At 46.2% G+C, this 5,231-nt stretch overlaps 1 pseudogene; it reads right to left on the bottom strand.

Annotated features, from left to right (window-relative positions):
• Positions 1-3,566: 3,566 nt before the first annotated feature.
• LOC106735977 (ubiquitin-conjugating enzyme E2 L3 pseudogene) lies at positions 3,567-4,031 on the bottom strand (annotated as a pseudogene).
• Positions 4,032-5,231: the final 1,200 nt, after the last annotated feature.

The following is a 5,231-nucleotide window of genomic DNA, read 5'->3' as shown; positions in this document are numbered from 1 at the left end:
CCTCCTGGGATCCTGGGCACGCACACATATCCACCTGGCATGAGTTTGAAGTCACTACCACTGTCGGCCATGTGGGAGTCTGGTGACATAACCATTACACCATCTGCTGGCCCCAAGAATGGCATCTTCTTAAAAGGTTTGATGAGGAGTGAGGCTAAAGCCAGGGATTTCAAACTCTGGTGAAGCAATGGTTTGCAGGTGAATCGTCCCATCGCGTCACCCACTTCCTCCACACACATCAGGGCTGAGGTACTGCCATCTGCACCAGATACCAAGAGTGAAGGGAAAAGCCCCTCAGGATGGAAGCAGGAACCTTCAACATCCCTGGGCAACCCCAGCCCCTGGCCATCCTCGCTCCATGGGACCCTCCTACTCCTGCCTTCAGAGAACTCTGACAGTTGGGGAAAAGCCCCATTTACGGAAGGGTCCACTCTCTGTTCAGCCAGACCAAGGCCTTTTTCATAGGAATCACACATCTGACTTCAGGTTCATTTGAGAATGTGATTTTCCCTGGCTTACTATAATGTGTTGTCATTCTTCTCATGCTCTGGGGGCCATAGCCCCTCCCTACTGTCCCCATTCTCCAAAATTTGCTCTGACCTCACTGTGCTGCTTAATCCACTTACAACTCTGCATGTCCTCATACTGCCATCCTCCTCCCTCCCCCCCCCAAAAAAAAGTAAGGAAGCAACAAAAAGCCAGAGTGTGTGGGGGCACTTGGGGTAGAGGGGGTGGAGTTAGGACTGCCTTCCCACTCCAGGGGAGCCAGGGGGAACAGGACACCTAAGAAGAGGAGGCCTTCCCACTGGTCCTGGCGAACTCCTCACCCTGGCTTCAAGGCTGCCTCCAATTTCTCTCGCTCTGTCATTTCTATTGCATATTTGCCTGCTCCCGGGGCTTCACCTCTGCTGTTCACAAGCCTCTCTTTCTCTGTCATGTTTGGTAAACTTTACCCAGGTCACTTTGAAGTCCTTGTCTTATAGCTTCTTAGAACTTAGGCATGGTACCATCCGTGCAGTTCAAACACAACTTAATTCTGCCTGTATTTCTCAAAGTTTCATATATGTGACTCACCAAGTCGGACCATTAGAATGCACTTCAAAGGGACCAGCAGTTAGCATAATGGCTATGTCACTGGACTCCCATGTAGTTGACCGTGGTTTGCGTCCCAGATCCGGTGGCTTAAAACACACACAGGGCACGTGTGCGTGTGTGCCCAAGATCCCAAGAGGAGAACAGAGGAGAAGGGATTGCAGCGTGGCCATCCCCCCTGGGGGGGTTATTTCTCGCTTTCTGTCTCTCTGTCTCTCTCTGTCTGTCTGGCGAGCACACATGCCCTATAGCAAAAACCTCTCAAAAAAAAAGAGAGAGAGAGAATGCACTTCAAAGGAGGATGACATGATTACCCCTCTCAAGCAGTTTGCTTGGAGATTTGGGGAGGCCAAGCTGACAAATGGACCCAAAAAAATGACGGCTTCAGGCTTCCCAGCTAAGTGACAGACAGGGAGGCTGGGGACCTAGAGGTGGAATGTGCCCTTCTGACCCTGCAGCTATCAAGGGCTGCTGCACCTGCCACTGTATTTCAGAGTCCTTTAAGATGCCCAATGGCAGCTTCCCAGGCAGAGATGCAGGGAGCTCTCAAGGTCTGAAACGATGGCTCTGAGAGCTGCCTCCCACCATGATACACTCTAAGCTGGAGGTCTGCAGGCTGCGGATGGGGGTGGCAGGCATAGCTAAAGGCTTCCTGGGAACAATGAGCCGGGCTGCTTTCACCTGTTGTTCTCATCTGACAGCTGTGGGAGATGAATGAGCCTGAGCTGCGCCTGCCGCTAAGGGAAGGCCTGCTCCAGACCCCTAGGCACAGCCTGTGTGGCCTTTGCACAGACACCCGTGGCAAACGTATCCTTGGAACGTGACAAAGACTCAGATTGGAGCTGCTTGGTGCAAGGAATCACAACCTCCAAACCCCAGGTACCCAACACTGTAGGAGCTCATGTCAACTGAGTTGAAGCTGTGCTGATCACAGGGTCTTGGGGCCCGTGCTCTCTCTGATTGTTCCTCGGGAAGATCCTGCCCACTTTTCTTGTTGGATACTTGGATCTCTAAAGACTAAGGGAAGCCACAGGCTACCCAGAGGGGGCAGGATGGTTGGGGCTGTGCTATCCATCATGCACTATGCTGGGAGCAACTCCCCTCCTCCAGGCCACACCTGCAGCAATCGCTCCACGGCCACCCAGGAGGCAAATGCAAACAGGTGACCCATGACAACCATGGTTCTCACATGGTTTTAGGCCTTCCCCTGCATATTTGCCTATTCCTGGGGGTTACAACACTTTCTCTGATATTCAGAAAACTTTCTTTGTCTTATTTGGCAAACACCTAGGATGCTTCAAAGTCCTTATCATATAGAGACTCAGAACTCAAACGTGATGCTATTTGTGCAGTTCAAACACAACTGAATTCTTGTACTTCAAAGTTTAATATATGTGAAGGACTGGGGGCTGGCAGATGGCATGCTGGTTAAGGGTGCTGGACTTCCACATGGCCAGCCGTGGTTCAAGTCCCGAACCTGGCAGCTTGCTTTCTCACTTCCTCGCTCTCTCTCCCTCTCTAGTCAAATTTAAATAAATAAATAAATAAATAAATAAATAAATAAATAAATAAATAAATAAATAAATAAATAAATAAATAAATAAATAAATAAATAAATAAATAAATAAATAAATAAATAAATAAATAAATAAATAAAAAGTTAAATAAAATAATTATACACACACACACACACACATTTATGTGACATACTTAAAAGAAAGATGACATGATTACCACTCCCAAGTGACTTGCTTGGAAATCTGGAGAGACCTGGTTGATGAACTGACCTGAATATTAAGAGACAACACGAGAAGAGTATAATTCAGTGCCTCCCCCTCTTGTGCTACAGAAGCTCAAAGCTATAGAAGGAGAGAAGTCATTAGGGCCAAAATGAGAAAAGTCTGAATGTTTGGGAAGATAGGAGTTCTATGTAAGGTACTAATATCAATGCCAGACATCAAGAAAGATTTTGCTTCTGAGAGGGGTTCATAGAATTGTCCAAATCACAACAAAAAAAGAAGAAAGAGCTGGCGTTATTCTCATCATCACTTTCATCTGAGAGCTTTTCAGAGTCCTATTGATAACCTACCTGAGGATGGCAGAAACTCCACAACTCTATCATTTCTGATTTACCAATTAAAGGTAATTAAGATTTTTTTTCTCAATGGGAAATAATTAATGATAAGAAGTTTAGAAAATGCAAATGAGCAAGAAGAAAACATAAATCACATGTATTCTCAACCACGATGGCACTTCCTCCATTTAAAAAAAAAAAATCTTAAATTTTTAATCCTTTCTTTACAGGTTACCTAGACCACTTTTGATTAAGAGAACTGTAGAAAGTGAGTAATTGCCACAAGCGAACGCCAGGCGGTGGCCCGTGTCAATTTTCCACAGAGTCCTGCTTTGCGGGGTGTCTGAATGCACTGCTCGGGGTCTCTGCTCACACTTGCTGGAATCAATTCTGGCAGATTTTAGTCCACAGGTCGCTTTTCCCCATATTTCTTTGTAAACTCTTCAGCATCCTTATAGCATTTTTTATGGCCCTTAGAGTATTTTTCAGCTCGGTCAGCCCAGAGGGGGTGCTCGGGCTGGGGGTCCTTCACCAGTATTATGAGGGCCTGGATTACTTGGTCAGTTTTGGTTGCTAGCTTCCAGTTTTCAGCACGAATTACTGGCAGACAGACCTGCCCCTTTTCATTGATGTACGGGTGATAGATCTTTGTTTTAAATGTGATCTTTGTTGGTTTGAATGGGCAATCTGCTGGAAAGTTGATTTTGATTCTAAAGGCCCCATTTTCATATGGAGGGCTGTCAGGAACAATAAGCCCTTGCCAAGTCAATAAATTAGTTTCATCAACCTGGATGTTACAGAAGGTCTTTATTCCACATTTGCAGATTTCTTCAAGCTCCTTCATCAGCCCCCTGCTGGCCACCATCTTGGATCTGGTGCTGCTGCTTTCCCCTCTTTTTTTTCTACATATAAACATATTTTTGTGGGCCAGCAGGTGACATAGTGGTTGAGGCACTAGACCTATTTTTTTGGAGAGGTTTTTGCTATAGGGTGCATGCGCTCGCCAGAAAGACAGAGACAGAGAGACAGAAAGCGAAAAATCACCCCCCCCCCCCAGGGTGGATGGCCACGCCACAGTCCCTTCTCCTCTCAGGATCTTGGGCATGCTTGCACACATGCCCAGTGTGAGTTTAAGCCACTGGGTCCAGGACTCAAATTGTGGCCAACTACATGACAGTCCAGTAACATAGCCATTATGCCAACTGCTGGTCCCTAAAATGCATCTTATAACCTCTCTGCTTCTCATTTAACCTCCTAGGTTTAAGAGTAGTCCATCCATAGGAGCAGGAAGGTGTACAAAAGAAATCCAATACACCCAGACCTGGCCCCTGACCTCCAGGAGAGGTCGATCTTGGGAGAGGCAGTACATAAATTAGAAACAATCATATAACACAGGATTAAACATGTTCATGGGCATGTTTAGTGCAAGAACTGAAGAGAGCCTTAAGAATAACCAAGCTGCCACCACTACCTTTGTCTTACAGATGAGGAAGTGTTCCCCAAAACAGACTTATCCAAAGATCACTCTTAGAGCCCCAGCATGTTTGATTCTGAGCCCTCGTATGATTCTTAGTAGTCTTTGAGCCTTCCAATTTGAGTAGATCTGCATCAGATACATTTTCAGTGAATTCATAGTAATTCACTGAGGTTCACATGATCTTCCTGCAAAGACAAAAAGTCTCCCAGAGAAAGTTACAGGATTTAGAAACTTTCTCAACCCCAAAGGGTTAAGTGGAGGCTGGTGACGTAAGTGCAATCTGATGGTGCTTGGACAGGAAAAGAACTCAGGCACTGTTTTTCTTCTCTGAAAGCCAATCCCAGTGGAGTCGCTGGGGTTTTTAAAACCAAATGTCTTTACAGCCTGAAACGAATAACTGCATGACCTCAGCCATCACACACGCAGCCCCTGCTGTTCTACCTTGAGCATGGCTGTGCTTTGGGTGTCCCATAAATAACCCGTGTCTGTGTGGCACATGTGGGAGGAAGAGCTGCCATCAAAAATGGTTTCAGTCAGAGGCCAGAAACTCTCTTTCTGTGAGCGTTACAATCATCTGTTAGCGATTTC

This window comes from Tupaia chinensis, unplaced genomic scaffold (assembly GCF_000334495.1).
Source record: "Tupaia chinensis unplaced genomic scaffold, TupChi_1.0 Scaffold000598_1, whole genome shotgun sequence".
NCBI lineage: Eukaryota > Metazoa > Chordata > Mammalia > Scandentia > Tupaiidae > Tupaia > Tupaia belangeri.
This window is presented reverse-complemented; position numbering and strand designations above follow the sequence as displayed.